Genomic DNA, 27,303 nt, shown 5'->3' with positions numbered 1-27,303 from the left:
TAAATACTCCATGAAAAAACAAATGAATTCAGTAAAGTTGCAGGATACAAAATTAATACCCCAAATTGGTAGCTTTTCTATACACTAATAACAAACTAGCAGAAAGAAAAATTAAAGAAATAATCCAGTTGACAACTGTACCAAAAAGAATAAAATGCTGAAGAATAAATTTAATGAAGGAGAGAAAAGCCCTCTATTCTAAAAACTACAAAACATTGATGAAAAATTTGAAGATGACACAAATAAATGAGAAGTTATTCCACCCTCATAGATTGGAAGAATTAATATTGTTAAATGCCATACTACCCAAAGCAATCTTCAGATTCAATGCAATCCCTGTCAGAATACCAGTAGCATATTTTACAGAACTAGAACAAATAATCCTAAATTCGTGTGGAGCCACGAACAACCCTAAATAACCAAAGCAATCTTGATAAAGAAGAACAAAGCTGGAGCTATCCCTATCCCATTTCAAGATATACTACAAAGCTATAGTAATCAAAGCAAGATGGCACTGGTACAAAAATAGACACATAGATCAATGGGAAAGAATAGAAAGCTCGGAAATAAAACCATGATTATATGATCAATTAATCTATGATAAAGAATGCAATAATACACATGAGGAAAGACAGTCTCTTTAATAAATGGTGCTGAGAAAATGAGAGAGTTACATGCAAAAGAAGGAAATTGGACCATTTTCTAACACCATACCAAAAAAAAAACTCAAATGGATTAAAAACCTACATGTGAGAACTAAAAAAATTAAAATCCTAGAAGAGAACATAGGCAGTAGTTCCTCTGATACCAGTCATAGCAACATATTTTTAGACATGTCTCTTCCAGCAAGGGAAACTAAAGCAAAATTAAACTATTAGGACTACACCAAAATAAAAAAGCTTTTGAATAGCAAAGTAAACCATCAAAAAAATAAAAAGGAAACCTACATGGGAGAAGATATTTGCAATGATATATACATTAATAGGTTTCTATCTAAACATATAAAGAACTTATACAACACAACACCAAAAAAAAAAAAAAAATTAAAAAATGAGCAAAAGAACTGAACAGTTTTCCAAAGAAGACATACAGATGTCCAACAGACACAGGTAAAGATATTCAATACCACTAATCACCAGGGAAATGCAAATCATATTAGCTATTATCAAAAAGACAAAAAATAACAGCTGTTCATGAGGATGTGGAGAAAAGGGAACTCTTGTGTACTGTTGGTGTGAATTCCAGCTGGTGCAACCACTGTGCAAAACAATATGGAGGTTCCAAAAAATAAAAATAGAATAACCATATGATCAGCAATTCCACTGCTGAGTATTTACGGCCCAAAATAAAAACACTAATTTGAAAAGATATATGCATTCTCATGTTCATTGCAACATTATTTACAATAGCTAAGAAATGGAAGCAACCTAAGTGTCCATCAACAGAGGAATAGATAAGAAAAATATGGCATATATGTATAACAGAATATTAACACAACCATACCAAAGGATGAGATCTTGCCATTTGCAACAACATGGATGGATCTAGAGGGAATTCTGCCAAGTGACATAACTCGCACCATGATTTCACTTATATGTGGAACCTAAAACACAAAACAAAGGAATAAAAAAACAAAAAGCAGAATGAGATCTATAAATACGGAGAGAATAAACTTATTGCTGCCAGACAAGTGGGAGGATGCACAAAACAGGTGAAGGGAAGTGGGAGATATAGGCTTCCAGTTATGAACTGATATGTCACATGAATAAAAAACACAGTATAGGGAATATAGTCCATGATACTGTAATAGTGTTGTATGATGACAGATGATAGTTACACTTGTGATGAGCTTAGTATAACATATAGAGAAGGTGAGTCACTCTACACCTGAAACTAAGTAACATTTTATATTAACCATACCCAATAGAAAATTTTTAAAGAGAATTATTTAATAATTTTAATAATCTCCATAGTTGCAGAAAAAAATTGAAAAATATACAACATAAATTTCTGAAAAAGTATTCAGTAATCTGAGACTAAAAGGGAACTTCCTCTACTTGATAGAGAGCATCCAAAAAATCTTACAACTAATATGAAACTCAGTAGTAAAATCCTGAATGCTTTCCCCTAAGTTTAGAGAGAAAACAAGAATGTCCACTCTTACCACTTCTATTAACCATAGTACTGAAATATCTGCCCAGTGTAATAAAGCAAGAACAAAAAGGCATAAAGCCATCCAAATTGAAAAGGGAGAAGTAGGGGCACCTGGGTGGCTCAGTCAGTTAAGCATCCGACTTCAGCTCAGGTCACGATCTCGTGGTTGGTAGGTTCCAGCCCCATGCTGGGCTCTGTGCTGATAGCTCAGAGCTGGGAGCCTGCTTCAAATTCTGTGTCTCCCTCTCTCTCTGCCCTTCCCCGGCTTCACTCTGTCTCTCTCCCTCAAAAATAAATAAACATTTAAACAAAAAAAATTTTTTAAAGGAAAAGGGAGAAGTAAAATGCTCATTATTTGTAGATGATATGATCATCTATGTAGAAAAATATGATGAAATATACAAAATAGCTATTAAAACGAATAAGTGAGTTTAGCATAATTGCAGGAATGAAAATCAGTATACATTACATAGTAATGAAGAATTAGAAAAAGTTAATTTTAAATGTTTATATAAATTTAAAAGACAATATCACCAGTTACAATAGCATCAAAATGTGAAAATTTATAAATACGACAAAAGACGTGCAAGACTTGTACTCTGCAAGCTACCACACAAAACTGAGAAAAACTAAAACCTAAGTGGATGGGGATATACACTCTTCTTAAATTAGAAGACTCAATATTGTGAAGATGTCATATGTTCCTAAACTTTTGTGTAGATTTAATGCAATCCCCATCAGAACCCCAGAGGTCATTCTGTAGAAGTTGAAAAGCTGAGTCTAAAGTTAATATGGAAATGCAAAGAACCTAGAAGATCCAAAACAATTTTGAAAGTGGGAAGATTTTTCACTATGTGATTTAAAGACTTATTATAAAGTTACAATAATTGAGACTGTGAGATATTCGTGAAAATATATAGAAATAGATCAATGAAACAGGAAAGGATTCCAGAAAGAGACTCACAAATGTATAGTCAATTGATTTTTGGCAAAAGTGAAGAAGGCAATTTAATTAAAAAAGGAAATTCTATTCAACAAATGGTGATGCAAACATTGGACCTCACACAAAAAAATTAACTTCAATTCATACTTTATTCCATATATAAAAATTAACTCAAAATAGAACATACTTCTAAATGCAAAAACTATGAAACTTCTAGGAAAGAACAATAGAGAAAATCTTTTGGACCTTGTGTAGAGCAATACTTTTTAGATAGAACGCCAAAAGTAGGACCCATAAAAAAATGAGTAAATTGGATTTTATCAAAACTAAGAAATTTTTAAGCTTTTTTACTTTTATTTATTTTGAGAGAGACAGAGAGCATGAACAGGGGAGGATCAGAGAAAGGAGGGGGGGGAGAGAGAGAGAGAGAGAGAGAGAGAGAGAGAGAGAGAGAGAGAGAGAGAGAATCCCAAGCAGGCTCCACACTGTCAGTGGGGAACCAGATTCAGGGCTCAAACTCAGGAACCATGAGATCATGACCTGAGCCAAAATCAAGAGTCAGATGCTTAACCGACTCAGGCACCCAGGCTCCCCAAGAATTTTTTAACTTTAAAAGACACTATTAAGAGAATGAAAAAATAAACCACAGACTGGGATATGGCCAAAGCACTATTTCCAAAATATTTAAATAATTCTCAAAACTTTAGAAGAAAACAAAAGCCCAGTAAAAAATGGGCAAAGATTTTAACAGATCCTCATCAAAGATGGAAATATATTGCAAGTAAGTGCAAAAAAAAGATATTCAACACCATTAATCATTAGTGAAATTAAAATTAAAATCACAAAGAGATATTATGATAAAAAGAATAGAACAGGAAGAAGAGATTATAAAGGGGCATGAATAATCTTTTGAGAGTGATGAATATGTTTATTATCTTGATTATGGTGATGGTTTCATGAGTGTGTACATATCTAAAACCTGTCAGATTCTATGCTTTGAATATACTTACTTTATTTATATCAATTATACTTTAAGAAAACTGTTTTTAAAATCCCCCAAAGAAATAGCTGAAAGAATTGAATATTGTTGCCTCCGAGAGGCAAATATCATGGGAGAAGGATTAGGTGCAATCAATTGCATTATCTTTTTTTTTTATTTTTTTAGTGTTTATTTTTGAGAGAGAGAGACAGAGTGTGAGCAGGGCAGGGGCAGAGAGAGAGAGAGGAAGACACAGAATCCAAAGCAGGCCCTAGGCTCCAACCTGTTAGAACAGAGCCCAACCTGGGGCTCGAACTCATGAACTGCTGGATCATGACCTGAGCGAAGTCAGATGCTTGACCGACTGAGTCACCCAGGTGCCCCCATAATTGCATTATTTTAGCAAAGTGATTTTGATACTATGTAATTTTTTAAGTAAGTGTGTGTATTAGTTTGTTGAAAAGAAAATGGAAATCATTTTTTTCTATACAAAGCAAACGATATAAGAAAATTTTATTTTATTTTTTTGAGAGACAGCACAAGCAAGGGTGAGCAGGGGAGGGGCAGTGAGAAAGAATCTTAAGCAGGTTCCACACTCAGCACAGATTCCATACCCGGGGATATGACCTGAGCTGAAATCAAGAGTCAGATGCTCAACAAACTGAACCATTCAGGCACCTCAAGATTGTTAACTTGTATATCATATTCCAAAGTTTCAAGTCTCAAAGTTTTCAAAATTATTTCTCCATCTACCATCTCTTATACTCAAATTTATTTTAATATCTGCTTATAGTTAAATCTTTCTAATGTAGCTCTTGAACCAGGCCTGAAATCATTAATGGCTCTCTACTGCTTACCAAAGTATGTTCGCATTAGAGTTTGCCGCATGGTAGGTGGGTTATTGATTTAGGAAAAGACAACATGTACACTCCTGCTATAAATTCTGGATTAATGAGGCTTGAAGCACAGATTACAACAGAACAAAGTGGTTGCATAGAGCAGGGAATGATGAGGCTCTCTTTAGAATATATCTTTCCTTGGTAGATGTTATGATCATCTATGCAGATAGTCTTTGGTCCCTAGAGGGATACATACCTGTCTGTAACTTTTCAGAGTTGAGAAAAACGCCGACATCTCACTACTCAACGGCTCTTTTATAACAAGGCTTAGATCCTTTCTGAAACACAGGACAGAGCTTATAGTCATCAGAACTCCTGGATCTTGAGCCAGATTCATCATCAGGAAGATCCCATCCTCCAGGGATTAAGTGACAGTTATGTGATTTTTAGTATTCAAATGTACCAAAACAAACATAAAAAAGAAGAAAAGATAGAGGGGAGGGTCACAGATAATTAAGGCCCTAAAAATGTGAAACAAATTGAACAATGAGGTCAAGATTTTTGGAAGGCAGTTTTTCATATGTATGTAAGTCTCTTTTTTGAGCAAAAATTGACAGGTTGGCTCCAGACTCTTTTCAAAAATGCTTGTATAGCAAACAGCTTTGGAAGAGAGAGATGGTGTCTCTCATTAGGGTCAAGGGAAGATTCACGTCTTAACCAGAATAATGAAGGTAATTTATCTTTCTGGGGCAAAGGATAGTAGGTTTGCTAGCAGCCGAGCATTAGATTGATGGTTTCTTAACCTCCGATTTTCTCAACTGTGTGCACAGTATCCACCTGAGGTATTCTGTGTTGTTATCCTTTTGGGATATCAGGGAAAGGAGAACTTACGCAAACATTAAGATCATACTTCCCACTGTGCCACGAGGAATAAAGTCCTTGTCTCTGATCCAGGAGTGTTGTGTCTTTCGCTAACATCAATGAAAACTGTGGTAGGCTAATTTGTTAGCTTACAAGTACAGTAAAACCTTAGACCCTTCCCAGTTCTTGACAAAGATACACTGTACATTTCTATTGACCTTGCAGAAGACAGCAACCCAGAGGCCTTACAAAGAATTCTTGCTTAAAAAGAAAGTGTTCTGCAATATGAGTAGACCTTGAGAGAAGCAATAAATATCCTACTAGAGGCCCATTTCAACCTGAAGATCAGTGGAGAGATTAGGTAGAAGAAGAAACCATTGTCATTTTTTATGTTTTTCAACCAGTTCTCTTAAGTGAGACACAATGGAGAAGAAAATGATGATACTAAACAGCTAAACTGAATGCTCATGTCATCCAGATACTCTACTGAGGTCTTAGAATTTATTGTTTAATTTGCTTCTCACAACACCACTTTGAAGGAATTTTTTAAATGTCACTTTATAGACAAGGAAACTAAAACATGCATAGATTAGAAAATCATCCCCAGACCATATAACAACAACAACAACAACAACAACAACAACAACAACAAATAATGCATGCGTCAATGTTGAGGAATACTAAAGAAAAACTACTGAGATTCTTCTTCACAGGTCTAGATACAAGTTGTCTATTCAAAAATGAGTGAGACTTCTGGCTTTCACATAGGATGTAGAAAGCTGGAAAGAACATTGCTCCTACTTTTACTACCATGACAGCAATAAAAATCTAGAAACAGGAAAGTCACAAGTTTTTTTGAACCCATCACAAGACTGAGATTACAGGGCAACCACACAACTTGAACTATAAGGGAAGACAAGCAATCTAAGGAGAGACAGAAAGCAAGAACTTACTTCCCTGGGACAGAGGCTGCTTTTCATCAGTAAAACTTTGGTTAAAACTCCTAATGAATTGCTAAGAGTCCAATGTGGAATAATGAGGGAATGCAGAACTCAGGAGAATTCCAGACATGGGGTACGTGCCTCTGCTCACAGGCTCATCTTGACAGATCTCACCAAGTGCTCACAAAGACAAACGAACGAAAAATGGTTACAAGATTAGAGGCTGAGAAAGGCCACTCAGGTGGCAGTACTGAGGAGCGCAACACCAGCTCTCAGAGAAAAAGAAGATAAGCGTGATGGTCTTTCTGAGTCTCCATTGCCTTATACTGCTGGAGGAAGGTGAACAAACCCTGTCTTTCTTAAAGCACTGTTGAATACATGTTGACTACTGTTGAAAGGAACAGAGAAAAACTCTCTATTCCTGGGAAAAGATAGGAACATATCCTGGACTCATATCTACAAATCATATCAGGGCTGGATCACAGAGAAGGCCCTCTGAGTGTTAGGTACATGGTGCCTACCTAAGACTGAGGTTTAATCAAAATAACAGAGAAGACTTCTTCCTATTTCCCCTCACTAGGCTAAAAAGTGTTGGGTCATAATAATAATCTATTGCTGGGAAAGGAATAGCATCATAAAGAGAAATTCTCTCTCAAGTATAGTACAAAACTAAAGATGTATGAAACATCAAAAAATTTTTCTTTTTTTTTTAAGTTTTTATTTATTTTTTAGACAGAGAGAGAGAGACAAAGTGTGAGTGGGGGAAGAGCAGAGAGAGAGGGTGACACAGAATCTGAAACAGGCTCCAGGCTCCCAGCTGTCAGCACAGAGCCCGATGCAGGGCCTGAAATCACGAATCGTGAGATCATGACCTAAGCCGAAGTCTTAGGTCTAACTGACTGAGACACCCAGGAGCCCCAAAAAATTTTTCTATAAAAAGAAAAACAAATAGTCATGTCAACAAAAATGGTGGAATAAAGATTTCCAGAAATTCTCCTCTCCATAAAACTAACAATAAAGTTGGAAAAAATTGTCAGAACTAATTTCTTCAAAATTATGGGGGTTAACCAAAGGCTTGCAGCATTCTAGGGATATTAAATTTAAAAAATATAGTTGAATCTTGGTAAGAACAGAAATCTTCATGGTATTTTAAATAGCCCTAGTACATCTCCTGCTCTATAAATCAGTGGTAACCTAAAAAAGAACATTCAGTTCTGAAGCTCTTTCAAAAATCCATTCTCAAACAGTTATTATATAACAAATTACAAAGAAAATAAAGTGATTCACTGGAAAATATCTATTTAACACAAAAGAAGGCAGTAATGGGGAATTGAAGAGTGAAAAAATATATAGAAAAAATATCAAAAAGCCAGACATATCTCCTACCTTACCAGTAATTACACTAAATGTAACTGTATTAAACTCCCAAATTAAAAGTCAGAAGTTGGCAGAATGGAGTTTTAAAACTTGCTCAACTAGAGAATCTCTTCAGATTCAAAGACACCAATGGTAAAAATAAAAAGATAAGAAAAGATATACTGTGCAAACAGTAACCAAAAGGATGCTGGAGTATCTATTCTAATATCAGATAAAATAGAACCTAAGACACATTTTATTACTAGGGGAAAAAAAGAGGATACTTTAGAATGGAATGGTGTATACAGCAAAGAATATATAATAATTATAAGAATATATACACCTAACAACCGAGCCCCCAAATGACATGAAACATAAACTGATAGAACTGAAGGGAGAAATACACAATTCAACATTAGTTGGAGACTTCAATACTTCGATTTCAATAATTAAAAAAAAAACTAGACAGAATGTTAGCAAGGAAGGCAAAAGAAGATTAATATGGACCCCATACCTCATATCACATATAAAAGTTAACTCAAAATTAATCAAAGACCTAAACCAAAAATAGAACGCTGAGAATAAACAAAATTTAAATTGCAACAATGTTCAATTAAGCAATGATTTCTTAGATATGACACCACAAGCACAAGTTACCAATTGAACTCCATCAAAATTCAAAGGTTTTCATTATTATTTCAAAAGATGCTGTCAAGAAAGCAAAAAGGCAACTACACAATGGGAGGAAACATGTGCAAATCGTACATCTGATAAGAACCCAGTATTCAGAACACAAAAATAAGTCTTACATCTCCACAATGAAAAGAAAAAGAACCTAATTTTAAGAACTTGACAAAGTTCTTGACAAAGAGCTTAAATAGACATTTCCCCAGATGTGAAAATGACTAATAACACAAAAAGTTGCTTAACATCACTAGTCATTAGAGAAACATAAATCAAAACTATAATGAGATACCAACTGACACCTAGTAGAATGGCAAAAATAGTAATAATAATAGTTAATAAAACAAAAAATGAAAATAACATCCTTTTTGCAAGAATGTAGACTAATTAGAACGCTCATAATTTGCTGGTGGGATTGTGAAATGGCATAGCTGCTGTTGAAAACGTTTTTCATTTCTTCAAAAAGTTAAATGTAGAGTTACTGTATAAGCCAACATTTCTACTCTTAGGTATATAACGAAGATAGTTGCAAATATATGCTAACACAAAACTCACACATGCTACACTTACTGTGGTGAACATAGCACAATGTGTAGAATGGTTAAATTACTATGTTGTAGACCTGAAGCTCACACAGCATTATATGTCAACTACAGTTTATTCTTTTTTAGAAGATAATAAATGTTTATTAAACATGTGCTACATGCCCAACACTGAACTACATGCTTTCAGCAAAGTCTTTTTTTTTTTTTAATTCCAGAATAGTTAATATACAGTGTTACATCAGTGTCAGGTGTACAATATAATGATTCAACAATTCTATACATTACTCAGTGCTAATCATGATAAGTGTACTATTCATCCCCTTCACCTATTTCACCCACCCCCCCATACGACCCTCCCTGGTTGTTGTCTATAGTTAAGAGTCTGTCTTTTGGTCTGTCTTTTTTCTTTGTTTGTTTTGTCTCTTAAATTCCACATATGAGTGAAATCATATGATATGTGTATTTCTCAGTCTGACTTATTTCACTTAGCAGTTATGTTCTCTATATCCATCCATGTTGTTGCAAATGGAAAGATTTCATTCTGTCTTTCATTCCATTGTCTATATATACCATGTCTTCTTTATCTATTCATCTATCCATGGACACTTCAGCTGCCTCTATAATTTGGCTACTGCAAATAATGCAGCAGTTATACTTAAAGTTTTAACAAATTACAAATGAAAAAAATACTTACACATGAATATTCAAGACAGTGTAACTTATACTAGTTAAAAAGTGGAAATAACCCAAATATCCGTCAACTGATATACAAAATGTTGTATACCCATCCTCTGGAATATTTTTCAGCCATAAAAGCAATAAAATTCTGATATATGCTATAACCTGAATGAACCTTAAAAACACAAAAAGCCACATATCATACATATGATTCCATTTATATGAAAGATCCAGAATAGGCAAATCTATGGAGACAGAAAGTAGATTGGTTGTTGCCAGCGGCTGGGGGGAAGAAAGAATGGAGAATGACTGCGAAGGGTTACCGTGTTTGTTTTGCGGGATGATGAAGTTATGCTGTAAGTAGCAGTGAGGGTTGTAAAACCTCATGAGTAAACTGAAAACCACTGAATTCTACACATTGGAAGTGTGAATGTTATGGTATGAGAATTTTATCTTAATAAAAAAGAAGTAATGGTGAGGCACTTGGCAACTAACGATATCAGGAAGCTGTTACCTATTAGAGCAAAGACAGGGAACTGTTCATGGAACCTAGATAGTGTTGTAGCCAAAGAGACAGATCATGTATCATGAACAGTGGAACTAAGTAGATTACAGCCACTGCCTAACTTCTTCCCATCAAGGAGGGGGAAAGAGGGATAAATATGTCTCTCCCCTTGCACCTTCTGATTTTCTGCCATTGCTTTTGATTTGCTGAACTCAACTGGAAGGCAGAAAGCAGAAGAGGATCTGCTTGTACAGACTTTGGAGGCCAGGCTCAGGCCACAGATCAGGGAGAAGGGGATGGAGAGTGGCTCTGGGGAGACTCAAAAATATTATTCAGCACATCAGTTGCTCTCTACCTCATCTTATCTTCCATGTTTCACCTCTTCTTTAGCCTAGGTTTCACTAAGATTGCTATTACTTACGTTCTATTCTAGGCGACTTCCAGGGAAAGATGGCGGAGTAGGAGGATCCCAGGCTCACCTTGTCCCATGGATACACCTAGATAACACCCTTTTCAATGCATATAAGCCAGAAAATGACCCAAGGCCTGGCAGAACAGACTCTCCATAGCTAAATGTAGAGATGAAGCCACATTGAAGAGGGAAGCAAGAACACAGATGCGGTCAGGAGCTAAGTGGACCCACAGGACTGTTGCCAGGAGGGAGGGATGCTACAAGCAAAGAGAGAGAAAAAAAAAAACAAAACAACTCTCACACCAGTCACCCCAGACAGGTGGAACCCACACGGGGGAGATGAATTCCCATAACATTTGACTTTGAAAACCAGAGGGGCTGAATTCCATAAGTTTTTACAATCAGCAGGGCTTAACACCTGGAATCTTAAAAATCAGCTGGCTCAGCTCTGAGAGAGCAGGAGGGTGAGAGACAGCACAAGAAACAACCCTGAAATATAGCATAAAGGCAGCAGTTTGAAAAATGCCTGGGGTGTACGGGAAGGAGATTTTTTTTTTTTTTACTGATCTCAGAGCATGCACTGCAGGGGCAGGGATCATTGGGGGTCTTCTCTAGGAACAACGGAGCTGACAGGCAGGCACCATTTCCCTCCCCTCATCTCCCAGCCTACATACACAGGACACTGCAGGAACTAGTGTGGCTGCTAACACTCACTACCTGACTTGCTAACAACATGCTCGTACCCTCGTTCTTCTGCAGCAACACCTCCTCCAGCTAGGTCTTGGTTCCAGGTCTCCTTCCACAAAAGGCTTGAGCAAACTTTGCTGACTCCACACACCCCACCGTCACTCACTTCTGCAAATCTACCCCCTTCAACTTGGCATGCCTTGGTCCTGCCAGACACAGGTCCCCTTCCATGGCACATCCAGCGGAACTTGCTGTCTTGCTGCCCCCTCTCCCATGTTCTCCTGAGGATCTGTCCCCTCCAATAGGCCCATGGCCAGAGCCCCCTCCCCCCCAACATAGTGCCAAAATCCTGGCAATGTGCAAGTAGCCCTGAGAGGGGCCAGCACTACTCCAAAGTGACTCTTGCCCTGGGGAGAGGGGAAAATAACCACACATACCAGTCCAGCTGGTCCCAGAAAGAGGCTGGGGCAGACATCTAGTCTGACTGCAGGCCCTAACACCAACAAAAGCTTCTCAGGGGACAGCCCATGGAAGGTGCCTATGGTTTCATGAGACTGCATTTCTAGCAAATGCCTAGTCTGACCCAACTCAAGCCCAAGGTGACCCCAGAATGGCCCACTAACAACACAGGGACCAAATCCTGCCCACATAGGCAACAAGAGTCACCACAGATGACTGGACTAAAGGCAAAACTGGTTTAGCCACAATAGCAGGATACACACAACACACATAGGAGACACCTCTGAAGCAACAGGTTCTGGTGAACAGAGGACATTGTACTGCAGGATACAACAGGACCACTTCTTCAAGGCCACTACTTTTTTTTAAATGTTTATTTATTTTTGAAAGAGAGAGAGACAGAGTGCAGCACAGAATCCGAAGCAGGCTCCAGGCTCTGAGCTGTCAGCACAGAGCCTGATGCAGGGCTTGAACTCACGAACCGTGACATCAAGCCCAAGCCCGTGACCTGAGCCCAAGTCGGACGCTTAACCGACTGAGCCACCCAGGCGCCCCCAGAAAACTTACTTTAAATGGTCAATTGTCTGAAAAATACTAAAACTATTTAGATATACTAACAACTAAGAGCTGTGCTCTTGTAATTATACAGGTATTTAGATACATTTTGTTCCTGTGTATTGTAAATGATAAGTTATTAGATGTAAGCTGACAAAATAGATGTTTTCTTTCACAATAACAATTTATATTTGTCGTGGTAATTTATTTTCATATTTAAATTTTTTTAATGTTTATTTTTGAGACAGAGAGACAGGCTGTGAGTGGGGGAGGGGCACAGAGAGGGAGACACAGAATCCAAAGCAGGCTCCAGGCTCCGAGGTATCTGCACAGAGCCCAATGGGTGGCTCGAACCCACCAACCGGGAGATCATGACCGGAGCCAAAGTAGGACGCCAAAATGACTGAGCCACCCAGGTGCTCCTATTTTTATATTTTAGATATTTTTTTCATAACAGTGTGCCAAAAGTGAGTTGGGCAAGAAAATTAATCTAACAGGCATACTAAAAAATTGTTCATCATTACAAAGCATGCAAAATAAAATATATTCCTTTGGATGCTATAATACTCTTAAATATTTTAACTATAAAAGACAAGGTAGAAGATCGTGAAATCTGAAGTTAAGATTCACATTAAAATCGCGCCAAAGGCAGAGCTCCATGTATCTTGCACATTCGAGATACACAATCACTGCATTTTATTTTGATTTTGGTATTTGCCTACCGTATTCATTTATTAAACTATTTTTAAAATTTAATTATGTTTATTTGGGGTCAATAACATTCTTCAATATCCACCTTATCTTATTTATTTTATAAAGGTATGTCCGAGCAGTTACACAGGGTGGTATTCATGATTCCTTTGGAATCAGGCTCCAAGATCAGGGGAACCTGCACTCAGAATTAAAACTCAGCCATTTACTAGTGGGTTGGCTAAACCTCTCTCCGACTCAAATTCCTTATCTATATTACGGGTAGAATAAAAGCTGCCCTGAATGGCTGGGGTTAGGAAAGGAAGAAAATAATCTAAATATTGTAGCTCAATGCCTGACATATAAATGACAGTCCATGAATGATAATATTTTTACTTAATTTTGGTTGGAAAATCAATGGACTACAGATGTTGGAATCCAATTTTTTCCCATTGATAATCTATATGTTAATCTACTGGCCAAGACCACATTGTCTTGATTATTGTATCTTTGTGGAAAGTTTTAGAATCAGAAAGTTCTTGTTCAAGGTTCTTTTAGGTATTTAGGGGCCTTTGTATTTCTATGTGAATTTTAGGATGAGTTTTTCAGTTTCTACTTTAATATTTTTTAAAGGACTTTTTTAAAAATCCAGTTGTGTCAGCTGCCAATCCTCAGTGAGATATAAATACTGCCAAAGTCAAACATACATTTCTTTCTAACTTGCTCTACTGAGGTGAAGATAAGACCTTGGGATGATGGGCTAATTCACCGAAGATTGACTCATAATCTAGTTGTGTATTTTACTTAAATTCTACTCTGTCATTTCTAGTATGAGAGGTCATGCAACATCTTCCTGACTCTAGCCAATGTTACATTTTCCTTAGTTCTTTATTAGATGTAGATTTTGAAATCAAATTTGGAGACTGTCCAAACATCAACCTAGAAAAAACTACAATGGAGTTTTTATTAATTGTCTTCAGATACAAAAATGTATACAGTACAGTTGTATAAGAAATTTATTATTTCCTATATAAAATTTTCCCAAATCCTTAGTACTTCCCCATAATTTTATATTTTTTGAAATGATCCCACAAAGTTGTAGGGGACTTTGGAGGAATGTATAAAGAAGTCAGGCTAGTATAGATTTTTACAGTTACTCGTTGTTAATGACTTTCATGCTTGAGTTAACTGAATTTGACTCACCCTCATCTACCATATCAGAAATGCTTCACTGGTCTTAGAATTGACATGTATTTCCTACATTATTATGTCCTTGATATATTTAGCATATAGTGGACATTAAAACAATTACAGAGGAATGCACTGCCAACCAATATACAGAATTCATGATCTATTTCAACTTTTTAAAGCAAGTTATTAAAATGTTTGTAATGTCCTCACCTGACCTTGATTGCTGACAATTTCATCTTGTTTACTAGCTTCCTTTGTTGCAGACTGCTTTTCACTTTGATTACTCGAGGGCATCAGTCATTTCCACTATATCACACTTGGACTGAATGTCTCTTGATACATACATAGCTTCTTGATACTATGGCAGGTGATTTTTCCCCCAAAAAATGGTTTGTATTTCCATTACCATGAAGATTACTTTTCTTAATTAAAGTGGGTAGGTTTATAAATTGGAGCTGAAAGCATTTGGCTCCTCCATGAAATTCTGTTCTGCCATTCATTACTTGAAGTGTTTTCCCTCACATTCACACTACCATTAACCAGAGGGCAAAAATGCTTCTGATTTAGACAGGCAATGTAGACAATTAATTCTATGAAATATAATGGGTTATTCACTATTTCCTCAATGTTTGTTGAATAATAAAAATTACGAGTAATAGACAAAATATAAAAATGGGGGTTATCCATTACAAAGAATAAATTTCCAAGTGATCCTATGGTTTTAATGGTAGGATGTAATGTGAAAATGTTCATATTATTTAAGTTTAATTTTAAGGAGTGAGCTGACTAATTTTCTGTTCTGTTTAATACAATTAGTTGAAATTGTATGCTAACTGGGGAAAATTTCAATAAAATGTGATAGAATTTTAGAGATATGAAGGTTTTTAAAGGTTACTTACTTCATGGTAACAAAACCTAGATTAACTTCTTCTCTTATACTCGTGACTGGAGTTACTAATCAATACCTGTACTTTTCTTGAGAACCTGAACTTCCTTCTGAACAAAAGACTCTAGGGAGCTTTTATCAGTGGTTCAGGGTTGTCACTTGAGATCACAAATATTTGCCACACTTTGTTTTAATCCAGCCTGTTTTTATGAATGTAGAAACGGAGGAAAAAAGAAGTAAACTGAGAGGTGCCTGGGTGGCTCAGTTGGTTAAGTGTCTGACTCTTGATTTTGGCTTAAGTCATGATCTCCTGGTCATGAGATGAAGCCCCACATTGGGCTCTGTGCTGGCCATGAAGCCTGCTTAAGAATCTTTCTCCCTCTCCCTTTGACCCTCCCTTGCTTGTGCACATGCATGTGCTCTCTCTCTGTCTCTCTCAAAAAAAAAAAAAAAAAATGCTACTAGACCTTTCTAAATCTTTGTTTTCTTTAATTGAAGATATATATATATATAAAATATGTCAATATGTATAAAAGAATATAGTAACACATAGCTATAATATATCTCTAATAATAGAATATATATGTACATATGTATTATATAGAAGAATTTTCTTTTTAACTAATTGAATTAAGGCTATCATTATATTAATGCTAACTAAGTTAGGCTATATATTTATTGCTATATATTTATAGCTAGTCATGGCAGTATATCTGAACTTTGAAAGAAAAACATAGGGTTAAAGCAGCACATGACATTAAAGGTTTATTCAGGGATACTTTAAGGACATACTTAAGTAAGTATTTCAATGCTAATAATCCCTCATCTTTTCATAAAACTAAACATAAGTTTTATGCCCAAATTTGCATCTAAACATGAAGAAATAATTTCATTTTAAAAAAACAGAATCAATCTAAATTTTATTGTTCTCTCTATTCGAAAATGTTTATTGAACTATGCCCATGACACTACAAGACTATCCTAAAATTGAATCAATAAATGAAATTTTGTATGCAAATAAGTCACAAAATAGCATTTGCTTATACAACAAAAACATTATTACCATAGTGCTGTGCAGTTCCGTATTTTGGCTCATTGATTTGGCTCCCTGCTCACTCTCATATACACATCTGCTGACATAAGATTTATCACCTATCTTTTAATTAAATTGTTGAAGCATGATGGAGGAGTCATGATTGTAAGAATAATTATTGCATTTTATTCTCTTATTTGGCTAATTTTAGGAGAGTTTTAAAACTTTTTTGGAGATTAAATCCTAATTGAAACTTATTAAAGATTGTGAAGACATTCATATCTTTTGGTAATAATCCTCAAAGTGTATTTTACATAATCAGCATTTTTCATAGATCTTCTCTGTGTTATAGCTTTGTAGGCTTTCAACTAATTTACTACTCCTAAATCACAGATGCTTGAAGCTATAGTAAACTCAATGGTCGTAGAGTGGTAGTAAGGTCTGTATCTACCATCAAAGGGAACGGGATACTTGTTCTAGTTTTAAGTGTTTTTATACAGGAAAATTCTCTAATTTGTTCACTAAGTAGTCCATTCACTAGGAAGCAATAGTCTTGGCTTGTGGTTATAGACACTATGACCTTTAATATATCTAGATGGAGACACTGGAGGTACATATGGATGAAAAATTGGGAGACTCTTCACTGGTGCTTCTTCAAAACTGCCACGTCACTGATGATGCTCCTGCAGCCCCCTCCCCTACAGTGTGCCTAATTGGATTTAGACAGATTCCAAAATGGTATCCTTCCAATTTACCTCTTCATCCTGCTTATCCTTCCATCACCTCATTTTTTGCAAGTTGCATGTTACCTTTTACAATTACATTGAAATTAATTCATATTTAACCAACACTCCCTTTTTGAAAGGCACTGTGGAAACACTGAGAGAGAGAGAGAGAGAGAGAGAGAGAGAAGGCATGGTCCCTGCCAGTAAGGATTCTTGATTTTGTAAGTAGATAGACATGTTTAAATACCTTTACCCCTTATGATGACTGAGATTAATGCTAAGTTGGATTTTACTTCCTGCTGTAACATTTAACAACATTATGACCTTGACTAAGATATTAAACTTCGGAAAGCCTTAATTTCCTCATTTGTAAAGGAGATAATTTATGCAAACCACTTGGTCCAGTGTCTGTCATGATTATAAAAAAATTTTGGCATTCTGTAGGTACTTGTTATTTAAACATCAGTCTGCATTTCTACAAAAGCAAAAGAGCCAAATAGGATGTCATGAAACATCCCCTCCTCTGTATTGTATCCAACCTCTGCATTATATGGTAGCAAACAACGTTTTTCTTGTATGTATTAGAAATATAGAGATACACAAATGGTAGAGGAGATTCATGGGTTTATCCCTCCATAATTTTTCTCATGCATTAATATTTCTCTTTACCTATCCAGTTCCAGCCTGCAACCTGTTATTGACTCTACCCATAGAAAATTTCTCACAAATGCTACCATTTATTCATCAAAAACACACTAAGGTTTTACTATGTGCTAGGCTTAGGAGATGCAGAAATAAGTAAGTCAAAATTCCTGTCCATATAGTCTTGTTGGGAGAGAAAAAAAAAAGTAAACCAATGTTTACAATAACATAATGAAAGTGATTGCCAAAGCAGAATCTGAAACAAGGGCTACGTGCATGTAGTTTATTTAGGAATTGATCACAGAGGAATAAAGGGCAGTGGGAACAAAACAGGGAAGAAAGAAAGTCTTTACAAAGATGTGTTATTTAAAAACATTTGTTTTTATTTGTTTTTATTTTTTTTAACATTTATTTATTTTTGAGACAGAGAGAGACAGAGCATGAACAGGGGAGGGTCAGAGAGAGGGAGACACAGAATCTGAAACAGGCTCCAGGCTCCGAGCTGTCAGCACAGAGCCCGATGCGGGGCTTGAACTCACGGACCGCGAGATCATGACCCGAGCCGAAGTCGGACGCTCAACCGACTGAGCCACCCAGGAGCCCCTAAAAACATTTTTAAAATTATATTTATTTTGAGAGAGAGAGAGAGACAGAGTAAACAGGGGAGGGGCAGAGAGAGGGAGACAGAATCTGAAACAGGCTCCAGCCTCTGAGCTCTCAGCACAGAGCCCAATGCAGGGCTCAAACTCACGAGTGTGAAATCATGACCTGAGCCAAAGTTGGACACTCAACCGACTGAGCCACCCAGGTGCCCCCAAAGATGTGTTATCTAGTTGGCCCCAACTGTTGGGGGCTGGCACATGGTCCCATTGGAACTTCCAAGGCACTTTATGAAATGTGTCTTAGTCTCAGAATTGATGTCCCCACTTGGCCACTCATTCCTTTTTCTCACTGGTCCCCTCCTCATTGATCAAGGCCAATCCAGGCCTTTAATTCCCTTGCACTTTCAGGTTGTGCATTTTTGAGTGACTAGCAGGTGTTGTAGGCAAACCACATCATGGGGGCTGGAAATATGAGAAATATGTTCTAATGTTCCAACCTAGCTAGCCTCTGATTCCTTCCTTTAAACCACAAGGAGGATTATTTGTGTTTGAATAATTGTGACCTTATGGGACTTCCCTGATTCTTTTAATTTTTCTCAAGTAGATAGAGATATAGATAGGTCTAATGAAGGACTCACTTTTAGATACCCAAACCTATGGTTTAACCTATGGTAAAACTCGAGGCACCCGGGTGGCTCAGTCAGTTGAGCATCTGACTCTTGATTTAGGCTCAGGTCATGATCTCACCATTTGTGGGATTGAGCCCCATGTGGGGCTCTGTGCTGACAGCATGGAGCCTACCTGGGATTCTGTCTCTCCCTCTCTCTCTCTGCCCCTCCCCTACTTGTGCTCTCTCTTTCAAAAAAAAAAAAATCTATGGTAAAACTCTTCACTATTATTCTCTCATGAGTGTACAATGGAGTTTTCCAGAATTTATATGATATGTGATATCACAAAATTAAATGTAGAGACAGTATGAGGACACAACTATCTCACATTAAGAAGATTGACAAAAATGTAAAACAATGTCACTCGTTCCACTAATGCTTTAAAAAATAACAATGTTATTTTATTCATGTTAACAAGCACTGGAGTTACTATTATTTTTAAATAACTCATTTAAATTTTTTTCTCAATTTTAATTTGTAATATGACAAATATTGATATATACAGCCCACACAAACAAAATCTCTTGAGGTCCTCAATAATTTTCAAGAGTGCAAAAGGGTCCCGAGTTCAAAAGGTTTGAATATTGCTACAATATATTGATAAATGTCCAATGGCAGAACTAGGCAAAGAATTCAGAGAGTTCATGGTGGACTGGAAGATTCTGTGAGGACTTCTAGGAGAAACACAAACTTGCACTGAGTCTTAAATGATACAGAAGGATTTGAGCTTTGTAGAATGGAAAGGAGCCAAAAGTAGGGAGCCAGAAAGATCAAAGACGCAGGTGCCAATCAGAGTGGTCGGGGGTACAGAAATTGGATCTGTTCGGCTGTAAGGAGAAAGCAAGTAGTGGCAAAGTACTTAGAAAAGAAAGGTAAGAAAGACAAAGGCTGGAACACAGCACTAGGGAAGTTTCAATTTAGGGAGTTAAGCTTTAGGGAGCCAGTGAAGGCTTTTAAGCAGGAGGGTGACATAAATCCAACTCTGCTTGAGGGAAATTTGTCTTGGGAGTGGATTAGGTTCCATATAGAGGGAAATTAGTAGAAATGTTATCATAAGACTCCATGTATAAAATGATAAGGACCAGTGCTAGAGTTTCAGGGCTTGAAGCCTGAGTGCTGGGGGAGAAGGGGGTAGCATTAAGGGAAATAGAGCACTCAGTAGGAAGGAGAAAGATAAAATATTGATTAAGACAATAAGTAGCCATTTGATGTTCAAGAGGCCTCTGGGTCATAACTACTAATTGATATTTGGTATAATTTAAATACTGTTTCTTTTTTGTCACATTAGAATTTTTAATTGTGTGAATTCATAAGCAAAACATATGAAAGTTCAGAACTTAATCTGAATAACTCATGAATTCCCCATTTTATTTTTTTATTTAAGTTTTAATTCCAGTGTAGTTAATGTACAACTTTATATTAGTTTCAGATGTGCAGTATTGTGATTCAACCCTTCCACACATCACCCAGGGCTCATCACAAGTGCACTCCTTAAACTCAACACTTATTTCATCCATCCCCAGACCCATAAGTTCTCCATTTTCAATCATGCCAGATCACTAAAAGTTTACTATAATTTTCACATTGATGTACACTGTTGGTTTGTTTCACTTAATGAGAAAGAAAATATAGTCCTTGTTGATTTAAAATTATTGATTCGTACGTTATTAACCCCTTTCTATATGAAGCGTGAATGTTCCGGAAGCTTGCTTTATTCTCAGTGGGAAAGGTCCTATATGCAATTAGTAAGCATTGCTCCTGAGAGCAACAGTTACAATATCATTGGACAAAACATGTCCCTGATTTGGAATGCTTTTTCTCTCATTCTTTAAATGTTCCATACACATTCTCTTCTTCGTACCCTGTATTCATTGATATACAATTTTAATGAGAAAGATGATTTTTTAGTAATAGAATCAATTTAGACTAAACATTATTAACTAATAAATTGGGGTACTAAACTTAGAGCTTCCAGGTTTTAGCCTAGCCAAGAGAAATATGCCTTGACATATTTCTTTTTTATTTCTTTTCTTCTTTTTTTTTGAGAGATAGAGAGAGGGAGAGCAAGAGCACGACTGAGGGAGGGACAGGGGGAAAGGGAGAGAGAGAATCTTAAGCGGGCTCCACACCCAGTGTCCAGCCCAATGCAGGGCTCGATCTCACAATTGTGAAATCATGACCTGAGACGAAATCAAGAATCAGATGCTTCACCGACTGAGCCATCCAGGGACCATGACATATTTCTTAATATCTAATTTAGCCTCTGGAATAAATGATGAACTCTTGTAGGAAACCAATGGAATTTATCATAATTCTACCAATATAACTTAATTACTGATTATAATTCCAGTTAAAAACTTAATATGAAAAAAATTCACGCTTAGCTCAGCATTTGTGATTTTTTTTTTTTTAATTTTTTTTTTTTTCAACGTTTTTTATTTATTTTTGGGACAGAGAGAGACACAGCATGAGCGGGGGAGGGGCAGAGAGAGAGGGAGACACAGAATCGGAAACAGGCTCCAGGCTCCGAGCCATCAGCCCAGAGCCTGACGCGGGGCTCGAACTCACGGACTCACGGACCGCAAGATCGTGACCTTGTGATTTTTTAAATAAAACTAGCCATCATTTCTTTCCTTAAAAATGACAAAGTTGAGGGGCGCCTGGGTGGCGCAGTCGGTTAAGCGTCCGACTTCAGCCAGGTCATGATCTCGCGGTCTGTGAGTTCGAGCCCCGCGTCAGGCTCTGGGCTGATGGCTCGGAGCCTGGAGCCTGTTTCCGATTCTGTGTCTCCCTCTCTCTCTGCCCCTCCCCCGTTCATGCTCTGTCTCTCTCTGTCCCAAAAATAAATAAAAAACGTTGAAAAAAAAAAAATTTAAAGAAAAATGACAAAGTTGAAAATGAACATTTATTCAGTGAAATACAATTACTGGCACAGGCGTACAATCAAATAAGTTACTTTATTTGTCGAGTTTAGGAAATGTATTAGGAAGAAAGTGATGCACTTGGGAGATTCAGTACATAGTTTACTCGTTAATTTTAAAAGTTCAGTTCAACCTTTTATATATTCAAAAGAATGGAAAATTGAAAGGAAGTAAAACATAAGTTAAATTGGTCATTGTATTTAACAAATCACAGCGTTTTCAAACCAGGAGAACCACAAATAAAAGGACACTGTTAAGAATTCTGCAGCAAACACATCTGTCCAAGTTCAAACAATGTTTGGCCTAATGAGGATAGTGAAACTATCTCTTAAGCTCACCTGGCTTCATAGTTTCCTTTCTAATATTTTCCTGGCTCTGTAGAACACTTCTTCAATTATTTCAGAATCTCAGAGACACTCTCTATGCACTTCTGTGACCCTCTTGGATTCTTTTCTTTTTTAAAAAATTGCTACAGATTGCTTGAATTAAATACCTTCAATCATTTGTCCACTTCCCTACCTTGCTTCTATATCATTTCATTAAGATAAATTGAATTTTCTTAGAGAGTCTATAAAACTCTGGAAGCATCCTGCCAAAAGGCAGCCAAACTTTGGACTTTGACCTCAGAGCATCTGATATAGAAGAATTTAAGAGAATAATGCCTTCTGCCTTGCTCCCCACTGTGAGCCCCCACTTACTAACCTATGTACAAGTCCTTTGAAATAGTATTTTGTGGTGCTAACATATGCTCCACTGGCCTTTTCAGATACAGGGAACCTGCTGAACAAATAAGTGAAAGGCTAGAGGCGCCTGGGTGGCTCAGTCCGGTAAATGTCCGACTTTGGCTCAGGTTATGGTCTCACGGTTTATGGGTTCGAGCCCAGAGTCAGGCTCTGTGTTCAGAGCCTGGAACCTGCTTCGGATTCTGTATGTCTCTTTCTCTCTGTCCCTCACCCACTCGCGCTCTCTGTCTCTCAAAATAAATAAATGTTTTAAAAAAATTAGTGCAAGGCCTTCTGAGTTAACCATATGTTCAACATAATGAAAACACGTGCTGGGGGTTGTTTCTGAAAACATCCCAAGCACAAACATAGGTTCCAAATGTAATTGTGTGGGTGCATGCTCCTTGGTGCTGTAATTGATTTGGCGAATCTTTACTAGACTTTTCCTTAATTCCGTGTTTCAGATATGAATTTATATTGATTTTGAACTTCTAAGACAGGAGTCAAACAATAATGAAAAAATCATATGCAATGAATTTTTGTAAACACTACTAAATTGTATGAATAAAAGAAAATGTTTTTTTTTAATCTTTATTTATTTTTGAGAGAGTGAGAGAGAGAGACAGAGTGAGAGCAGGGGAGGAACAGAGAGAGAGGGAGACACAGAATCCGAGGCAGACTCCAGGCTCTGAGCTGTCAGCACAGAGCCCAACACGGGGCTCCAATTCACAAACAGAGAGATCATGACCTGAGCTGAAGTCAGATGCTTAACCACCAGACGCTTAACTGAGCCACCCAGGCGCCCCCAGAAAATGTTTTAATTAATGCCATGGGAAGTGGCATTAGGTTGAAGTGTAACAATATTTACAAAAATAATTTAATTTCTGATGATTACACAGACACAGTACTTCAAGGCTTCAGTTATTTGTTAAGATACAGCTTAAAAGTAATTGAATATAATTTAGCATAATATACAAAATCACTTTTATTCTAGAATATTTCTAGGAGACACACTCATTACATAAAACTTATTTTTAAATTTTTTTTTAACATTTATTTATTTTTGAGGGAGAGAAAGAGACAGAGTATGACTAGGGGAGAGGCAGAGAGAGAAGGAGAGACAGAGTTCGAAGGAGGCTTCAGGCTCTGACCAAGCTGTTAGCACAGAGCCTGAGGCAGGGCTCGAACCCACGCACTGTGAGATCACGACCTTAGCTGAAGTCGGACACTTAACTGCCTGAGCCACCCAGGCACCCCTATGATTTTTTTGGTTAGGAAATTAAGATACTTTTACCCAAGATGCAAAAGAATAAATCAGCTCCTGATTCTGGTCAGCCTGGAGCTGATCTAACTCGAACAGACCTTGGTATTTCTTTGCTGAATATAAAAAATTCCACCAGAGACCAACATCAGACAAGGCCACTCTATGACTGTGACAGAGCAAGATGAAAACGAGTCCCTTGCATAATCTTGTCAAAAACGAGAGCTCTGTATAAACCACAATGACCAAACATCTGCCTCTATCAACTGATAGAAGTGACTGTTCCTTTCTTGATCAATTTTATATTTAGTTTTATTTTGTTCCTTTCACCTTCCAGGCAGAAATTATAAAGATGCCTTACCACAGGATTTTTCCTGCTTCTGAGAGCCCTGAATCCAGAATAGAACCATACTTCCTTGAATTCTCCCTAAAAGATTAAAAACAAGCGTTAATGCTTTAACAAGCCCCTTCTAACATTCTCTTACTTAGATTACCCACAATGCCTCACGGAATGAGGAAGGAGTGTTTGCAATGAGCCAATAAACCCAACTCGATTTGGCTTCAATTGTGTTTAGATGGAGAACAGTAACAGAAAAAGAAATTCCACAAGGGTGAGCTGAGACCCTCACCCTTGGACCAGGACTTGAGACTCAGTAATAACGTACACATTGGAGGCCCTAGAAACAAAAGGTTCGAAATGTCACCCCGGCCACGGATGAGAGGTAAGTTTTACTCTGTACTGAGTTCTGATTAATATTTCATTGTGATTCTTCTGCACCAGATTTATTTTCCTTTCTCAGGAATAAGTTCTTTTGCGACTTTTTGGTTATATGATCAGGTTTATATTGTATTCTTGGTGAATTGTTTTTCTGCCCTGTGGCATGTACTTTCATGGTCTGCTGGTGTAGTCCGTTCGAGAACAGTCTTTGAGGAGGGTCTGGACAGAGACCTGATAAGTCTGTAAGTCCACCCTCGGGCCAGTGGTGAGGAACGGGGAGATCAGAAGTTGCCCTCAGCCTGGCATTCTTTGGGTAAAAGTTGCTTTAGGCCAGCATTTCCAGACGTTGTAGGGGGTTCTCCCTCAGGCTTGTGAGAAATTTCTTTAGTTTCATGTGCCCAGAGTCAGTTTTGTCCGGCCCCTGATCAGTGAAGTTCCTCAAGCACCGACCCCACTCACCGCGAGAGTTCTCACGGGGACGTCTCAGTCCGAAACTGCACATCTTTCAGGCCAAACTCCTGTTTCCTTTATGTTTTCTAAATGCATACTTATCCTCTGACTGGTAGTATTTTGCAGAGGTAAATTGGAACTGCAGTGACTGTTGGGGGGAACTTCTGACTTAGCAAGATGTTTACTGGGTAGCTCCTTTCCAACAAAAGGAGAACAAACACTCATGGGGAGGTTGTCTTGTGTAGAAAAGCGAGATCATTTTATTTCATGTCGAAGATTCCTTTTATGTTTCATTTCTATACTTCGGGGTTCCACAGTCTCTGGATTTTAAATTCTACGTCTTGATAAAATTGCCAAGGCCTTTCTCTTTTCTGTGTGTATATGTCAGATGGGTTTTCCTGCATCTAAACTTTGTCTCCTCTCTTGCAGATAGGACACTATTAGCTCTTCACGGTGACAATTCAATATTTGTCCACAATTGGTTTCTTTGCACTTTTGGTTTATTTATTTATTTCTGAGAGAGAGAAAGAGAGAGACAGAGAGAGAGCGAGCATGCACATGTGCTTGTGAGTAGGGGAGGTGCAGAGAGAGAGAAAGAGAAAGAATTCCAAGCAGGCTCAGTTCAGAGCCCTATGTGGGCACAACCTCATGAGCCGTGAAATCATGACCTGAGCTGAAATCAAGAGTTAGTCATTAACCAACTGAACCACACAGGTGCCCCATGCACTTATTTTTCTGTTTCTGTTCCTCTTTGTCCCTTTTTCTCCAGCTGGGAAATTTAAGAGTAACAGATTAGACTATGTGTACACTCCGGGAATATCTAGTGTAGAGAAACAGTACCATTTTGTTTTTTTAAGAAATAGATACGTTATTGTTACATTTATTCTAAAAATTGTGGTGGCTGAAAAATGCATTGACTTAATAGCCTTCCTTACTATAATTATGAAGTTTAAAAAAAGACCTCAGTTGCAATACGAGAAAAGACTTTTTGGCATTATTTAAAGCGTTTGCAGGGGTGCCTGGGTGGCTCAGTTGGTTGAGTGTCTAGTTCTTGATTTTGGCTCAGGTCATGATCTCAAGGTTCGTGGGATGGAGTCCCACACTGGGCTCCATATTGAGTGTGGAGCCTGCTAGGGTTTCACTCTCCCTCCCTTTCTTGCCCTTCCCCCACCCCCATCTCTCTCTCTCTCTCTCTCTCTCTCTCTCTCTCTCTCTCTCTCCATCAATAAATAAACTTAAAAAAAAATAAAGAATCTGTAAAATTCAGTTTACCAATAAAAATAACATCGGCACAATATTTAGATTTATACAAGACCAGAGTTAAGTGTTATATAGTTTAAATTCACTAAACTGATTTCATGAGTTAAGTAAATTATAACTGTTTTCATGACTTTTTAAAGAATTGAATAATATAAAAACATATATTTAAATAAATGAAATGATAATAATGGATGTCTTTCTTAAAGTTTATTTTTATTTATTTTGATAGAGACACAGAGAGAGAGAGCGTGCGCATGAGCAAGTGGGGGAGGGGCAGAGAGAGAGGGAGGCAGAACCCTAAGCAGGCTCCACACAGTCAGTGCAGAGCACGATGTGGGGCTCGAACTCACGAACCCTTTTTAGCGGGGTCTTTGTCCAGTTTTGGAATCAAGGTAATGCTGGCCTCGTAGAATGAGTCTGGAAGTTTTCTTTCCATTTCTATTTTTTGGAACAGCTTCAAAAGAATAGGTATTGACTCTTCTTTAAATATTTGTTAGAATTTCCCTAGGAAGTGCCTGGATAATTTTGAAGTAAGTAACAGGAAAATACATGGATCACTGAAAGAATTCTGCACCACATTCCAGTGTGGCAGGGATTTTTCCACAGCACCAAATATTTCTCAGACAGTAGCAGGGTGTCCTAGAATTTAACTCTGTGGATATTCTCTATCAGGAGATAGTTGATGTGGGAAACAAAGACAGAAGGAAATGGCAGATAAATTAAATTTCCTTATAATCTGCAGATCAATGACAAATACTTGAGGCAGGCAGAATATAATATTTCTCCAGGAACTCCCTACCCTCTTAAGGTTAATGTTTTGCTAGAGGGAGAAACAACTTTAGCCTGACAACAGCTAGGCCTCTGGGATCCTGCGTCTTCTTTATCATATGAAAATCCTTTGGGGAACCTCCCTTTTGCCTTTACCTCTCCCAAGTC

Source organism: Panthera pardus, unplaced genomic scaffold, assembly GCF_024362965.1.
Source record: "Panthera pardus isolate Hobbes unplaced genomic scaffold, ASM2436296v1 HiC_scaffold_13, whole genome shotgun sequence".
Taxonomy (NCBI): domain Eukaryota; kingdom Metazoa; phylum Chordata; class Mammalia; order Carnivora; family Felidae; genus Panthera; species Panthera pardus.
This window is presented reverse-complemented; position numbering follows the sequence as displayed.